Source organism: Peromyscus leucopus, chromosome 1 (assembly GCF_004664715.2).
Source record: "Peromyscus leucopus breed LL Stock chromosome 1, UCI_PerLeu_2.1, whole genome shotgun sequence".
NCBI lineage: Eukaryota > Metazoa > Chordata > Mammalia > Rodentia > Cricetidae > Peromyscus > Peromyscus leucopus.
Window position 1 is genome coordinate 69,612,004 of NC_051063.1, and position 17,424 is coordinate 69,629,427.

Genomic DNA, 17,424 nt, shown 5'->3' on the forward strand with positions numbered 1-17,424 from the left:
ATAATAGTGCAGAACTGGCGATAAAGAGAGATTTATAACTGATTCCAGGAACACCACAACCGAGTATGGGGTTTCCCTAGCCAATGCTCAGTATCCTCGGAGGATCAGAAATACAAGAACTGCAGACCGAGGCAGGTCTGCTAAGGAGAGTGAAAATTAAAATGCGGTGTCACAGAGGCCCTTAGCTGAATTTGCAAGTTCAAGGGGTCTACACGTCTAGGTGGGGGTGCTACTGAAAGTTAGTGTGCACATACTTCTGAATTGCCTCCAAAATCCCCAGGATACTGGTGTTCTTCACATAAATTCAACTGCATCTTCGTGGGGGAATGTTTATTTTTACAGCTTTTGATGGAGTGCTTGTTGGTGTCGATCACTTTTTTTGTTGTTATTTTGTGCTATTATTTCTGATCTATTCCCCAATCCATCATTTTAATATTTGAGGGTGCTCCCGCCCTTTTAGCACCCATCTCTTGGGTAGTGCCATGACACCCTGGCTCAGCATTTCGAGTCTGACAGCAGAAGAGAGATGGACCTTAACCCTCATGCACATGTCATGGAAACCACCAGGCAAGGACAGGTCCATACTCTACACTCTCGCTCACCTGCTCTTACATTCCTCCACCCACCCATTCCTCTGTCCAGTCTTCATTCTCTTTTGTTTGTTTGGTTGGTTTTTTTTTTGAGACAGGGTTTCTCTGTGTAGTTTTGGTGCCTGTCCTGGATCTCGCTCTGTAGACCAGACTGGCCTCGAACTCACAGAGATCCACCTGGCTCTGCCTCCCGAGTGCTGGGATTAAAGGAGTGCACCACCACTGCCCAGCCAGTCTTCATTCTTGAAAGAGATTGTCCATTGTACAATGACCCCAGACTTTGCTCTTTTTCAGGAAAATCCAAGTTAGGTACTCCAACATGCCCTGCCTCCTGCACACATACACTTGGGTCTTCACTCTAAAATCCCAAAGGCACATTCTCTCTAGACTATATGAGTTAAGTATTCAGTGCCATCCTGGAAATCTCTGTGTAAGGACCATGAAAGCTGCTCTCAAAGGGACCACTTGATGGCTGAAAGAGAGAAAAATGGCAAAGGATGGTCCCGGGAATTCAAACAGATTTCAGACAAGATAAATGGCACTTGGGTTAGACACCCTTGGGAAAATGCAGTGTAGGTAGGAAAGTCCTCACAGCCAGGTAAACAAGAAGCCTTCACCTAAGGCAGTCTGTGTTGGCAACCCCTTAGTACTTCAGCGCTCTATGGAGAGGGAGCTGATTTTAATGTATAGTGATATTAAATAGAATTAATGGTAGCAATGCAGAAATACTGCCATATAAATTAAGTTTATCTTATATCCCTAGGGAATACTACATAGCACTACCAGACAACAGAGTGTGGAAAAATTCCAAAGTGGGGTGGAAACACTCAAAGATGTCTGGGGAATTCACAGAGCATCATGTCACATTTGGGGCATGTTTTGGAATATATTGGCTGGGCAGACATCTCAGTGGGTAAAAGCACTTGCCAAACAACTAGGAGGATCCGAGTTTGAACCTCCAGAACCCATGTAAAGTCAGGCACTGCAACCTATATTTATTATTCCAGTCCTTGCTGGGGAAGAAGGAAGATGGAAACAGGAGAATCCACAGAAGCCCATGGGGCTGCTATCCTACCATACACAGCAAAACAACAACAAAAAACAAAACAAAATAAAACAAAAAAACCCAAACCGAAACCAAACAAAAAAACCTGGCAGAGTCTATTGTAAAAAAGGCAGGTCTCAGGACTGACACCCACCGTTACGCTCTGATCTTTACATTCCAGTTGTGGACCAAGCACAGCCATACTCATGAATGAGCACACACACACACACACACACACACACACACACACACACACACTCACACACTCACACACACTCACATACACACTCACTCAAACTCACACACACACACACACACACACATACACACTCACCCACACAAGTACAAACTAATATAGGTTCTGAGGATCTCAGCCTCCTGGAATAAAACTTACGTCTATAGTATTAGACACAACATTAAAAGAGGGACATTTGATTGATTATTGATTCTTACTCTAGTGAAAAAAAAAATAGGAAGCTTGTGCTTAATAATTTTTCATATGGTTACAGAAAACAATTATAGAAACTTAACTATTTATCTCAATTGTTTGGAAACTATCAAAACAAAACAAAATCTATATATCATATCCGTCATCATAATGGCTCCCATATTAAAAGCCTACAGCCAAGACAGTACATTGGGTTGCGTGAAACATTTAAATAAATCAGCTAGAGATGAAAAGCCAATGTGAACAGTATTGTCTAGTGTCCTGGAGGAGCAAACAGCCTCAGCACACACAGATCTCCTTAAAGAGATGCTGTACTTTGTCTCGAAGAGGCACACTACTGCCACACAACTCTCCTGGTTCTCACTGAAAGCGATTTCAGGGGCTGACAAATAAGGCTTACTACTTAAGAGTGCTTATTGCTCATGCAGAGGACCAGGGCACCCATATCAGGCAGCTCTAGGGGATCTGATGGCCTCTTCTGGTCCCCAAGAATACCTGAAGATACATGGTGCACATAAACTTACAGAGGTGCCCCCCCACAAACACACACACTAAATCTTTTAAAAAAGAAAAGAATTCCTCCTTTTGTAGCTGTTGCCTTGTTTTGTTTTCCTGAAAAACCCGAGTCTTGGGGTATGAAAATGTAATTTGTTACCCAAATACTAACAGATGAATGTCTCCATGAACATATGTATGTATGCATGTATGTGTGTGTGTGTATCTACAGACACATGCACACACATATATCTGACATCAGAAACAATCCTTGACAGAACACACTGTTCTACTGCCCAAATACCAAATGAGTTGGCTTTAGCCCAGAATGCACCGCAATGAGAAGCAAACAAGGAAAAATACCAGAGTTTCCTAGGATGAACCAAATCCTTTAAGTCATTCTTAAAATTGGGGAGCTTATATGGTACCAGGAACGAGTCAAACAACTCCGTGCTACAAATGGGGTTGGGAGCTCAAGGAGTGTGTGTGTGTCTATGCACTAAATCTGGTCTCTTTTCCTGGTTCTGCAGACATTTAAAAAAATTTATTAATTATTTAATCTCTCTCTCTCTCTCTCTCTCTCTCTCTCTCTCTCTCTCTCTCTCTCTCTCTCTCTCTCTCTCTCTGTGTGTGTGTGTGTGTGCCTATATGCACACCTGCACATGCATGTATGTGCAGGTTCCCATGGAGGCCAGAAGAGGGTGCTGGATCCCTTGGAGCTAGAGCTACAGATCATTATGAATTGCCCAGTGTGAGTGGGAACTGAACTTGGGTGTTCTGCAAGAGCAGCAAGCACTCTTAACCAAATAGCCATCACACCCACCCAAAGTTTTATTGGAATTCAAACACAGCTCACTTTTTTACATCTTTCTTTCTTTCTTTCTTTCTTTCTTTCTTTCTTTCTTTCTTTCTTTCTTTCTTTCTTTCTTTCTTTCTTTCTTTTTCTTTCTCTCTCTCTCTCTCTCTCTCTCTCTCTCTCTCTCTCTCTCTCTCTCCCTCCCTCCCTCCCTCCCTTCCCTTTCTTTCTTCCTTCCTTCCCTTTCTTTCTTTCTTTCTTTCTTTCTTTCTTTCTTTCTTTCTTTCTTTCTTTCTTTCTTTCTTTCTTTCTTTCTTTTTTGAGACAGAATCTCTCTATGTAGCCCTGGCTATCCTGCAGCTCACTATGCAAACCAGGCTTGCTTGGAATTCATAGAGATTTACTTATCTCTTGAGTTCTGGGATTAATGGCATATGCCACCATACCCACATTTTTTTATTTTGTTTTTAAAAGGTGTTTTCTATAGCTGTTCTACTTCATCACTCAAGACAGGTTCTCATAACAAAGATGTTATGGCCCATAAAGTCTTAGGATATTTTAATTAACATTTTAAGAAGCTTGCAACAGCTCTTACAAAAGATTCTTTTGAGCAGAGCTTAGAGAATGCTTATACTCATCTCAAAATATATGAGAAATGCCCAAGTCTTTAGTATGGGCAAGAATGCAAGATGCTCTCTTTCCTTGGGAGAGGGAGGAAAGCCACAGTATTTTCAAGTCTTTCAAAAGTGCCACTGGTTCACTGGGGCTCATCCGGGTTCATCTGGTAGACCTGGACAGCAAACATTGTTAGCTACAGCTATGTTTTGCCTGGCTAGAAGGTGAATTGCTTTATCTGATACTTCTATAGATGATTCCAAGTCCTTTCTGCTCCCGGGGAAGGGGTCTATACAAGATTCTTGACTTTTTCTTGCTCACTGACTCACCTGAGCTTGCTTCTCCAACTGGCCCCTGGTGCTGGTAACCTTTAACCTAGTTTCCCAACTAAGGAGAACTAAAATGTTGACCTCAGAGATTATCAGAAGTATAATGTGCAAAGAACAGAGTAACATATAAAGGAATAGCATAAGGAAGACCAGGGGATAAGGAAGATGTAGCTGATTTTCCCAGACAAGGTCCAGACATGGATTACAATGAATGAGTGGAGGAGTGATGCCTCCCAAACTTGCCTGTACTTCTCTAGGAACTGGACCTTAGATTCCCAAACTTGCAATTTGTCCAAAAGACATCACTATGTCCTTTAGGCACCATGTATTAACAAGCTCCAACTCTGCAAAACATTAGAAAGCAGTGCAGACCAAGAATCTTCCATGTGCTAAGCAATCTGCTCTTCAGTTTTTAGGCCCCATTAACAGTCCCTGGTTCAGGAGATGGCTGGAGACAAGGCTCTCTTTGCATGCCTGAAGGAGAAAGACCACTTCCTCCAGAAGTCATGTGCTCTACCAGGTGTACCCAGCCTTTCCACACTGGGAAGCCAGATTGCTACTATAAAGTTCATATTCACAATATGAACTGCACAATAGTATTTTTATTTTAAATCTCACAACATTTAAAGTATATTTGCAATTTTGTGTTAAGTAGCACTAATAGCTAAACTCAGCTAAAAGCTACTGCTCTGCACTCAGGTTGGCTACATCTGGTCAACCTCTGCCACTTACTCAATCAGATAAGGTGCTGAACCAAAGCATAGCATAGTCAAGCTCAGCTCCCATCTGCTCACCCCACGTCTTTATTAGCTGTGCTCTACAATATCAAACTGAATTTAAGGAATTTGCCTGTAGCAAGAATAGGGGAGCATGGAAGCCACAAGCTTGAACCCCAGAGCTTAACCAGGCAGTTGGAGTCCCATCCTTCTATCCATGCTTGAGTCAGCAGCCGAGAAAGTTCCAGAACCCAAAAACTCTTCATTAACACCCTGAGACCAAAAAGGAAAGAGGCAGTAACTTGAATCCGCAAGTGAAGGAGGTTGCTTCTTCACTATTTCCACAGTGTGAATGAGTCAGAAGTCTTATTTTAAGGGATTTGGAAGCATCGCCAACAATTTCATGTGACAATATTTACTCCACTGGGAGGGAGAGGGAAAGGTGTCATTAAAATTAATTATTTCGTTTTCATACTTGGATGCAGGGAAATAAAATAAATTTCAAAATATTTGATCTTTCACGAGAACTTCATGGCCTAACATTATAGCCCAAGATATCTAAAAAAAGAGTGACTTTATGTTTTCCCATGCTCATCAAGTATAACCAGATAACCCATGAGTAGAGAGAGAGACCTGAGCTCAGGACTGCCTATAAGATTTCATCACTTACAAATATGGGAAGCTGAAGGAGCCCCAGTGGCCATTGAGAACAACATCCATTTCAGTCTCCTGACTCGCCCCTCCCCCTCCCCCCTTTATTTATAAATTGCTTAACCTTAAGGAATTATTTTCAGTAGCCAATAAATTCCAAAACAAAACTTAGGGATTCATATTGAATCAGGATGAATTTGAATTAACTGCTGTCTTTACAGTGAGTAACAAGTTTTATATAAATACACGGATGCATGCATGCATGCATGCACACACTCATATCTATGTACATGTGTACATCACACACTATAAAGCACACTGACTTTCAGGTTTTTTTGCTTAATCTACTGAAATACTTAGCCAATAGATGCTAAAAGAAAAGGCTTCCATCACCTGGGGGGAGAAAAGAAGCCCAAGAACCTGGACCCTTCCTACCTTCAAGATATATGGAAATTTGTAGGACCCCATTGAAGTTCCCTTGCAGCAAAAGGGCTATGACAGCTGTGACAAAGTGGTTCAGAATCATATTTTAACTATCTGTACTTCAAATTATTGACACTAGCTATTTACAAATGAAGAATGGTAGGCACCCTTTATCAATACATTCCCAAGCTATTGTTTGAATCCTGGGAGTAAAATTGCACGTAAAACTTGTTCACTGAAATATTTGATTGTTGCTTTAGCTTAAAGGCACACTTGAACTAGCAGAAGAGCACTAAGAAGTGAGGTCTACAGACACATGCTCCCTAAAGTGTAACACACCCACAGGTACCACGACCTGGATTATTAGGCTGAATGGAGAGATCCCTGGCCTGCAGTGCAGGAGGACTGTAGGAATGACCTGCTCACCTAATCCCCAAGAGTTCACAGTAATTAAAAACAAACCAAACAAACAAACAAAAAAAAACCATGTTAATGAACAAATTGAAACTGAAAATCTGTGTGTGGACTTAGAGATCACCAAATACAAATAAATATTTACAAAAACATTTGTACTGTTCCAATGTGGACTTTGGTACTTAAAAACAAACGCCTTCTTTTCCCACGCTCGGGAGTCACACTCCTTAGTAAACACAACACCCAAAGTCAGGTAATCAATTCCTAGACCCAAATTAGCTAAATAATTTATTACATTGAGTATAAAAATGTCAAGGGTGGGTAATTAGAATTATATGCACAGCAAGCTTCTGGAGGAGGAGGAGGAGGAAGAGGAGGAGCAGGAGAAAGAGGAGCAGCAGGAGGTGGTGCTGTCCAAATTGGCTGGGGCTCGGGGATGAAAGCAGGCAGGAATTCTGTATCATCAGTAAAGGCCACAGTAATAAAACATGACTTTATTACATGTGGCACAGAAAATTTTTGAAGACGGACTCTGTGGTATATACAGAACATGTATGATGTGATGGATCATTTTAATAACTGTCATTCAAGGGAGACAATGTGTACTCATGTCACTGAAATCATATGGGTGAAGCAGAGTGCTACCCAATCCAAAAAGACCCTGGTCTTCTGCTGATTCCATGCCTGGTTTCACTCTACAGTGCAAATGACAGGTACCGTAAGGGAAGGATGTCTAGCTAAGGAAGGAAAAGAAGACCTGGCCTGACTCTTGCCAGCTTGCAGCGGAGAGCTCAGCACAGGCAAAAGACTTGACTGGGGGTCACAGTATGTCCCATGAGAGCACTGGGCTGCTCCCATGATGGCCCAGAGCAGTGCAGTTTGCTCAGGGCAAAGGTCTCTAGTATTCCTTAGGGCAGGCAAAAAAACCTCAAAGGGGATGACAATGGATACAGACATTCCTCACTCCTGAAAGATGCTCAGCCCAAGTCAAGCTGCACGAGCTTACCATATATATTCTACAGGAATGTCAAGGGCAGATAAAAATAAGGAATTGAGCAAAGCACTTTGGCAATGTGCAGGACCTGCATTTGAGTCTCGGCTCCGGCACGTCCTAGTTGTGTGACCTTGGAGAAACGGCTTACCTTTTCTGATTAACATCTGTGGAAAGTTGGCCCCTATCTATTTCACAGCCTTCTCATGAGGACAAAAGCAGACAATACGTGAAGTGCCAGGGCACAGTATGCTGCAGGCTCATAACCAGAGTGGAGCATCATACACATCTAGTAGGAAGAGCCTAAAGAAGCAAACAAAGGGAATGGGAGACTTCCATCGTCTTCTTCCTGTTCTGCTATCCTCTCCTGCAAGCCCGGGAAGGCTGGGGACAAACAAGGACAAACCAGGAAACCCCTATGCCAGATGCTGCAAGACAAGTGCCACTCGGCTCTACTCTGACCTCAGGCCTCCCTGTCACGCCCCAAGCTGCCGCCCAGCCTATGTCCGAGGACAGACCTCCAAAGGGAAAGCAGAGGACAGCGTTAGCCGAGCGGACTGGAAGACACACACTGAAATTTGAGAGCAATTTTTATCCCTTTTTGACCCAGTTCTGATTAAAGGTGTCATCTTTGGCCTGAGTAGATGAGCTGCTTTACAGAAGCTGAGCTCCAGCGGGCTCAGAGAGACGGCAGTCATAGTAAACACTGAGAACGAACGGCCCTGCAGCCAGCCACCCCTGTAGCAAAAGGCTTGCTCCTCAGACTCAACAAGGATGGTGAGAAAACCCTGTTGCTCTCATAGCACAGGCTGAATGGACGAGAGAGTCAGCCAAACAGCAATTGCAGACTTGCTTCCTTGGGAAGTCCTGAGGGTGGGGGGCCAGAGGGTGGTCAACCTAGAAGGGGAAGCCCAGGGTTGTTTTGAGGCAGGGTCTCACTCTGGAGCCCTGCGTGCCTTGAACTCCTGCCCCAGCCTCCAGATAGCTGGAATTACAGTCATGAACCACCATGGCCAGCTGCCTGTGGGTCTGACGAGAGAACCCAGTGCATGCATGGAGGTTTGGGAGAGTGCCAGGAGTCCATGCCCATTGCATCCTTCCTGAGCGAGCACAGCTGCTCCAGTTGCTAAGGGGAGGCTAGAGCCACTAACATCCTCTTTAAAAGGGAAAACATCTCATTTCCCTTGGAAAGTTCTATTTGCACTGATTAGTTTAGAAAACCTGGGATTTTAACCAGTCTTCAAGATGTTCAGCTTTCTCCAAACTAATTAGATTAGCGGCCGATAAAGCATCCCTAGTCTCTCATCTTGGAAGGAAAAGATGGGGGAAAGGAGCATCTGAAGGGGGGCAAGTGGCGCTCCTCCAAGAGGGTAAGATTTGGTGACCAGGACAATAGGTGCTTATGGGTAGGGAGCTTGACACAATGGAGACTCAAGCAAGACCCAAGTCCAGGAGGAAGAAGGCAGGTGTCATATGAAGTGATTGAGGAGGGCACCTCACCATTCTCCTGAGCTAAAGGGAGGCCTGGTCACAATGCCTTTTGAGCATTGTACCTGTCTTGTTCTTGAAAGACAAAGTAGAGCTTTCATGTGTTACTGCTCCCATCCAACAGGGGCTCATCAGTGTGAGCTCCATCTCCTTGGTAGAAGGGCACTGTGGGTTGACCATGTCTGCAGCTGCAGCCTCTGAGCTGGAGGGGGTAAAACTGCTTACCGCAGACAGTCCCACCTTGAGTCACTTGAGAACATTAAAGTAGAACGTGGGAAAATAATTCGCAAGTGAGCTCTGTCCCAGGGGCATCTGAGAGTCAGGAGGGCCGGGGTTCAGTGGCAGCTTCCCTCAGAACTTTCTCACCTGCAGCTAAGCGTGCAGTGTGTCTGCAGAGCCCTTCCTGTCCCTTTCCCTTGGGTCTTGGCTTCAGTGATGAAAGCTCATCCCACTGATGCATAAGCCTCTTTATTTAAAGAGATGCATTATAAGGCGTAGTGAGGACACAGTAGCACTAGTCAGACAATATACAGTGAGATGAACGGACACCTGGCTTACACAGGTCAATGATGTGCAAGGGGGTCCCCAGGCTCTGTGTCATTAGTCTCCAAAGGTAGCCACCAGCTTCACACCAGGCACCAAAAACATCTTCCTTGGACTCCACTTGAATGAATCCTGTGATACATGCTCTCTTTTTCTGTCCTTTCTTTTAAAAAATGTATAGGGGCCGTTTGCCTGCATGTATGTGTGTGGTGTGCACTGTATGCACACAATGTCCCTGGAGGCCACAAGAGGGCATCAGAGTCCCTGGGACTGGAGTTACAGACAAATGTGAGATGTGGGTGCTGGGAATCAAGTCCAGGTCTTTTTTAAGAGCAGCTAGTGCTCTCAACCACTGCTGTCTCTCCAGCCAAATCGTGTTATACACCCTTGGTCTGCATGACGTTTCTGAAAGTCTTCTGGCCTCAGAAGGTAATAATTTTTGTAGTGGTTGTTTCTAGATAATACTTCACATTTTGCCAGGACAAAGAAATTCCTACTCCTTCACGTCTTGGTAGATTATGTAGGTTACTTTCTGTTTGGAATTAAAACTGCTCAGAAAATTCTGGAAAACACTCCACTCCCTCCCCCACTGCAGTTTATCATACTATTGGCTTTTTTTTTTTTTTTAAGGCAGGGTTTTTGGTAGTCCAGACTTTGCTTCCAACTTGCTATATAACCAAGTATGGCCTTGAACTTCTAATCCTCCGTCTCTACCTCCCAAGCATTCAGTTTGCATGTGTACACCACCACATCTGGTTTCTGCAGGCTGAGGGTGGACCCTACGGCTGTGCATGCTAGGCAAGTCCTCTATCAACCAAGCTACATCTTTCTGGCCAATTAATTGGTTGTGAATTTCAAGATGTGCACACTTCCAGGAAGTCAAAGGAACAGCCTCTATCTATTTGGGTTAGATAGTGTGAATTTCCTTCTAGTTTTATTCTCTGGATGCCTCTGCCTGTGGGAAATCTCTTTTAAAATGGCTATTTTCTTCATTGCAAGACTACCTTTTGTAGTGAAATTCTGAAGTAAAAATCTAAGAAACCAATTTATACCTAATTGATTCCTAAAATGAGTCCACTTTCTTTTTCTGCAGAAGCTGAACATCAGGGCTCATTATAAACTCTTAATATATACATCTGTTCTGTCCATGCAGAGACCATGATGCAAAGAGTATCTGTGGACAGCAAGAAGGCCAGAGCTCCTTCCCTACAGACAGCCTGAATACAAGACTTGCTTTAAGGATCTGAGCATGATGGTGCAGCAACCTTACCCAGATGAAATAAATTCATCCCTAGTCAAAAGTCTAGTGAGACCTATTCTTATCAACATCTCAATTTGTGATGGCAGACTTTGTGATCCCCTAGGTAAATGGGGTTGTACAATTAAAAAAAAAAAAAGGAGGTATATCAGTGGCTTGCTTATTACTGAGATGGAATTCACGAAAAAAGCAACTTAAAGAGGAAGGATTTGTTTGCACATGGTCTCGAGGAACAGTCCACCATGTTGGGGAAGATTGGGTGGCAGGCTGCTCCGGGGTGGAAGGAGTTTCGTGGAAGCAGATGTACAGAGCTGGGACTTTTCAGACCTCTAGTAGGGGTTGGGAAGCAAAACACGGCTAGAAACCTCAAGGACCACCCTCATACCCACACCCCTGCAACCTATTCCCTGCCAAAGCGCCCACAACTTCCCCAAACAGCAGCAGCAGCTGGGGACCAAGTGAGGCATTTTACATCTAAGCCAGGATAACAACAGACTTAGCAACAGTTGAAGTTACTGGCCAGCCAAAGAACCCAGAGTATCGGTGGCTCAACTAGAGTCTTCCTCACAGGAGTGAGATTTCCAATCTGCCAGCTATGGCATCTCCTCTTTTCCTCCTCTAGGTATCCACTGTGGGGATCTTCACTGACATTGTCCCTGGAGACACCTTCTAACCAGCTCACAGTGCCAATGTGGCTGAGCACTGACCTCCTCTGCAGGCCTTTTTATCTGATTTTATTCATGGACCCCAAACCTCTCCTTTCCACTATCACTGTTCCCATTCCCACATTGCCTGGCAGCTTTACGGTGACACGATTAAGAAATAGAAAGTAGATTTTAATTTTATGGATTTACAGTAGGATTTACAGAAAGTTTCCTGGACACACTTGACAGATTTCCCCAAGGCCAGAGTTGTAAGAGCGTATCTCTGAAGAGGCATTTCAGGCAGGAACCCTTGCCATCTGCTGTTACACAGCCCCAAATCTTACACACACGCTTCTGGTCCCCATCTGGGCAGCAGGATCTATTCAGGTTTGCAGGCTATCTTAAGGTTCTTATTGCTGTGATGAAACACCATGACCAAAGGCAACTTGGGGAGGAAAGGGTTTATTTTACTCACAGTTCCATAGCACTGTTCATCATCAAAAGCTGTGAGGGCAGGAACCTAAGAAGGGCAGGGACCTGGAGGCAGGAGCTGATGCAGAAGCCATGGAGGAATGCTGTAGCATGAATCTTAAAAGTTCTTATTAATAAAGTCAAACCTGAGGCCAGTTATTGGGGTGAATACTGGAAGGTCAGAGAGACAGAACAAGCCACAGCTATCTCACCTCATCAGTTCCTCAGCTGGTCCTGTTTCCTCAGACTGGAAGCCTCTGAGTCCTCATCCAGAATGAATCCCAGCTGAACTGTGCTGCTTCAAAGACTGAATGCTTAACCAGCCAAATGCTTAACCAGCCATATGCTTTACCAGCCAAATGCTTCTAGTTTCTGGTCCTCACGCCTTATATACCGTTCTGCTTTCTACCATCACTCCCTAGGATTAAAGGCTTGCTTCCTGGGATTAAAGGCATGATGAGTCACCATGCCTGTCTGTATCCTTGAACACATGGATTTCTGCCTCTGGAATGCTAGGATTAAAGGCGTGTGCTATCACTGCCTAACTAGTGGCTTTTCTGTTCTCTGACCCCAGATAAGTTTATTAAGTTACACAATATTTTGGTGAACACAATACCACCACAGAATGCTGCTTACTGGCTTGCTCCTCATAGCTTGCTCAGCCTGCTTTCGTACAGAAACCAGAACCAAGAGCCTAGGGGTGGTCCCACCCATAATGGGCTGGGTCCTCCAGTATCAGTTGCTAATTAAGAAAATGCCTTAGAGCTGATCACACAGAGGCATTTTCTCAGTTGAGGTTCCTTCCTTTCAGATAACTTCAGCTTGTGTCAATTCATCATAAAAATCAGCCAGCACACAGATCCCAATGGCCTCCTGGGCTAGAGAAGAAAAGGGGCTACCACTCAGAATTAGGGGAAATCTAGGTTCCAAGGGTCATTTTAAAGAGTGAAGGAGACAGTCTAGATTCCCCAGGTTTGGCATCCCCTCCCTAACCACCAGGCCCAGCTAGATATCAGAGAGAACCCTGAGCCTGCAGCTGAGTGTCCACAAAACCAGATACTCCAGTGGAGCTGGGGTAGGCACACAGCTGCAGGCTCAGGGTCCTTCTCTGATAGCTAGCTGGGCCCGGTGGTCCATTCTAAGAAGCCTTCTCTTACCAGGATCTTGGGTCTGTAGCCCAAGGGATACTGAGAGAGACATGGAAAGGGAAGATATTTCCGAATATTTTCCTTCTGGAACATGTGGACATATGACCTTACATAGACAATACAGCACCTCATAGAAAGCCCTTTTTAAAGAGCTGAGAGTATATAGAAAGCAGGGAACTAGGTTCTATCAGCACACTATATGAAGATAGAGCAGTGGAGAGCCCCGGAATACTAAGATGGGATAGAGGGATATATAGGAACAAGCAAGAGCCTATCTCCTATCTGGCAAAGTGTGAGGGGTGGGGGTGCGGGGGAATAGGGGGTGGGTAAGTAAGAGCATTTCCCATCTGAATTCCCAATTCACTGGCCGAAGCTTACCACTACGCTCTGTCCTTCTCTTGTAAACAGTGTGGCTACTCTCAAGTATGTCCGCGGTAGGGCTAGGAAACCTGCATCCAGGGATACTTAGTTCCAGTGCCTGCCACTCAGCCCTGCTAGGCATCAGGGAGCCCGCAGCCAAGAGCTCCCGATCACTCTGGTGGAGCTGGTGGTAAGTGATGGGAGTTGTTGTTCTTGGTTCATGCTAGAGAAATCTCTTCCCCAGGTGTAGTTAATTTTGATCCAAACAAACACAACTCCTACCTCCACTCACTGCCTCTGCAGAGGGAGAGGAACAGAGGAACTAGGAGGTCCAGATAAGGGGTAGTAGCAATGTCCCCAAAATTGTAAAATATGTCCCCAAATTGTCAGCATGCAAGAGACAGGCACTCTCTACCTTGTCCTCTAGGCCACTAAACAGGTTTGCCTTCCAGTTCTTATTTGAAGGCTGGACTCCTGGTTGGTCCGACATAGAAATGCAGAAGGGCAACCCTAACCCCCAACCTCTCCAAAGACAGATCTGCAGGTGAGGGGGCAGGCGCCTTGCTCCCATGCCCACTCCCACCTAGGGAATTAACTGTCCAGCAGAGGTAGGTTGGTTGACAATTCAGAAAGCCATTAAGCAGGGTCTCCTGAAGACAGCCTGCTCCGGAGGGAGAAATCAAGAGGGCCCCCGCGCCTGCCTGTGGCTCCTGAGGTGGCTCCCGGGTAGACTCAACAAGTTCCAGGGGCCGCGCAGCGCCGCCTGCAGCCCAGAACCCCAGGATGTGGCAGTGGAGCTCCGCGCGCAGGCGGCAGCCAGCGGCTGCTTCCAGCACCTCCTCCTTCTCCTCCTCCTCCTCCTTCTGCCCGCGATCCGGCTGCGGCTGGAGGGGCTCCTCCACGCGCCGGGCCCCCGCCCCACGCACGCGGCCCGGCCCGCCCCGCCCCACCCCCGCCCCACGGGCCCCGGGGCTCCGCCCGCCTCGGTGGCAGGCGAGCGCACAGGCGGCTGGCGCGCAGCTCCGGGCGCCCTCTCTTCAGTCCTCTGGCCGCCCGGTTCCACAGAGTGGCCGGGACCTGGAGCGGCGGCCAGGACTCCCTTCCCGCTCCCTCCCCTCTCCGCCCCCTCCGCCCGGCCCGACTCCCGGATCTCGCCGAAGACAATTGCAGTAAATGAGGACATCTGAGGAGCACGGAGCCGGGTGGCTGTGGCTCGCTCCGCCGCGCCGCGATCGGGCGAGCGCGCGGGCGTCCCCGGAGCCGGCCGAGCCACTGCCTCCCCGCGCGCGTCGCTGAGCAGGAGCCGGAGAGACTCGAGCTGCGGCGCGGGGGCCGGCCGGGCCGGGCGGGCCGGGCCCGTGGCAGTGGAGGGGGCGGGCGGCGGGCACGCAGCTGGCCAAGTCCCCGGAGCCGAGCCTCCTTCGGCGCGAGCCCGGCGATCCTTGCCGTGGATGCTCTGCCCGGAGTGCTCCGTGCCGCGCCAGGCTTGCCAGGGTCCGCGGCAAGACATGCCCGAGCCAGGCGCTGCACCGACCTCCACTTATCAGTAAGCAGCCAAAGGTAAGCGGAGCCCAACATGCCCTCCTCACCGCCCCAGAGCTCAGTGCACTTGACCACAGGCAGATAGGCGCAGACCCTGGCTCGAGCGCACGCACTCGCCCCTAAACCAGCTTCGCCTGGGTCTGGGATGGGAGGACCCGGTGGCGGGCAGGGGCGGGGGTGGGGGGCGAGGTTACGCAACTGCATCTGGCAGGACCCTTTTGCCCAGGGGTATCTGGCAACTTTGGCGACAGCCTGGGAGGAGCGGGAATGTGATGTCTGTTCTAGACAAACGCCACAGCCTTGTGAGCACAGGGCATCCTTGGCCGGGCAGAACTGGGCAGGAGGAGGGTGAGGGGCTCTGGGGACGACCATCTCTCTGGAACGTCCGAGGTTTTGAAAGTATTATCCAAACTAAAGCGAACTGCCAAGTACAGTATAGCTGATTAACTTCAGGGAGATAGGGGGATAAGTCTGAGCAGAGGGGCCCTGCTGCCTGCCGTTGAGCAGAGACTGAAGCAGGAGCGAAGGCAAAAATGCCCACGTGAAATGTTGGTCTCCTCTCTTGCTTACTGGTATTGGCACCTTCTCCGGGCTGCGGGCTGGGGTCTGCACCCGCTGAGCTGCTGCGTGTCTGGCATCCTATGTCTGACCTGCACAAGCGTGGGAAACCAACCGATGCTGCAGAACCTAGGGACCTAGGGAGGGCCCGAGAGAGGAGGGAACACGGGCCAGCCCCGAGCAGGGGCAGAGACTACAGCCCAAAGTCAAGAACAAGACTCTCTGCATCTTGCTTGTTCATGCTCAGGGTTCCAGGCTAGTGTCTCCACTGCTTGAAAGAAGAGCCTTTCCTTGTGACCTCAACATTCTACTACCCTGAAAATATGCCACAAGGAGATGGAGCCAGTGATAAAGGGATGCCAGGCGTGGGGGAGGAAAGGCGCCCCTGGAGTAAATAAGGGGAAAAAATGGGTGCTTTTCACTCTGCAGACCAGGGCTCAGGTCCCCTCCCCTCTCTTGGTGCAGGTCTGGGGCTGGGGGGACTGGCTGCCCTCTTGGGCTTATGAGCTAGAAGCAGTAGCAGAAGCAGTTTAATTTGACCTTGTCTGCATGGGCGCTGAAATTCTGCCGAAGCATCCCGAGGTGAAACTGGCAAGAGTGGGAAGGAACTTTGGGCAAGCCCTGCCTTGGCTAAGAACCTAGGAGATGGTGTCAGAGCACCAAGGCAGGGGCTAGCACAGGGTTGAGGTCAGCAGCCTGAAGGTTTTCTCTTGGAAAACGTCTTGATAGGGGGTTACTTTTTCACAACCTGACCAGGGCGCACAGTCAAGGTTACAGGGCTAGGGACTTGATTAAAAATACCATTCAAATCATAAAGCCTCGATCACACCCCCCCACACACACACACGAGTAGCTCATAAATAAAAAAGATACCGCCTTATGAAGCTCATGCTAAAGGCTGAACAGACAGTAATCATTTCACTCCGCAGAGGCGGAACATGCTGGCTTTTACTATTCATGGTGTGCTATTTCTTACATTCACATCCTGTTGAATGTTACTTTTCAAAGTTCATATTTATCTTTGCATTTTTTTTTGCAACAAGATTAGCAAACGTGCACAAAACAGCTCAAAGGAAAAAAAATGGAAGTCCTGACATCTGCATACCTCACCAGATATTAATAATTTACTGTCTGTGTTTACTACTTCCATGAGAGGGTACCGCTCTTCAGAGTGGGTTTATCAGAGTAGAATTTGGTAGGGAGGGAGCCTAGCAGAGCTGTCATATCACATGATTTGGGATAAATTATGTGAGCTACAGAGAGTTTGATTTTCTTCATTAAATCCATCTTTTCCTTTAAAAGGTAGAGTGAATCAATTTATTTTTTAAAAATCTGATGCAAAGGCTCCTCTTTAAAGATAGGATGTCCTTGAAAAGCAAAGAATATCTTAAAATGACAACAGTTGCCATGACTTTCTCTTTTATTATCATGATTAAGACACTGGGGCTTTGATATAAATCAGATCCATTATCCCATCGAGAAACATAACTAGTGGTTAAGAAGCAGGCTAATAAGTCAAGCACTAGAAAACTCCATATGAGCCTTCAGGGAGGCTCTACGAAAATCCAGTCACCCTATTACCTCAGTTTACCACAGAGCTCCTCTGCTGTCACTGTTATTTTGCACCATGAAAGAAAAAGCAATTTTTGACTTCGGTTTTCCCCTTTGTAGATAAAAATTTTAGGAGCTACATAAATAAATGAAAGACACCCCCCCCCATCTCCGAGGAAGACCCCTGCACAGTAGAGTTCACAGAAAATAAAGAGGAGGCTGAGACATACCAGGCTACCCCAATAAGAGGCCAGGTACTTATCCACATCACTAGATATCTGTATCCTCTCTTTTGCTCCATTGCATGGCCACCGAACTCCCTTGTAGAAGCAGATTACTTATGCTGGG

The 17,424-nt window shown here is 46.8% G+C and overlaps 2 protein-coding genes across 3 annotated transcripts in view; one reads left to right on the forward strand and one right to left on the reverse strand.

Moving 5' to 3' along the window:
- Dock1 (dedicator of cytokinesis 1) overlaps positions 1 to 17,424 on the reverse strand; it is a 514,664-nt gene that overhangs the window by 223,154 nt on the left and 274,086 nt on the right. The window lies entirely within an intron of this gene.
- Insyn2a (inhibitory synaptic factor 2A) overlaps positions 14,382 to 17,424 on the forward strand; it is a 55,919-nt gene continuing 52,876 nt past the window's right edge. The window contains exon 1 of the mRNA XM_028869015.2: positions 14,382 to 14,985. The gene's annotated coding sequence lies outside the window, so the exon portion shown is untranslated. The remainder of the gene's footprint in view (positions 14,986 to 17,424) is intronic.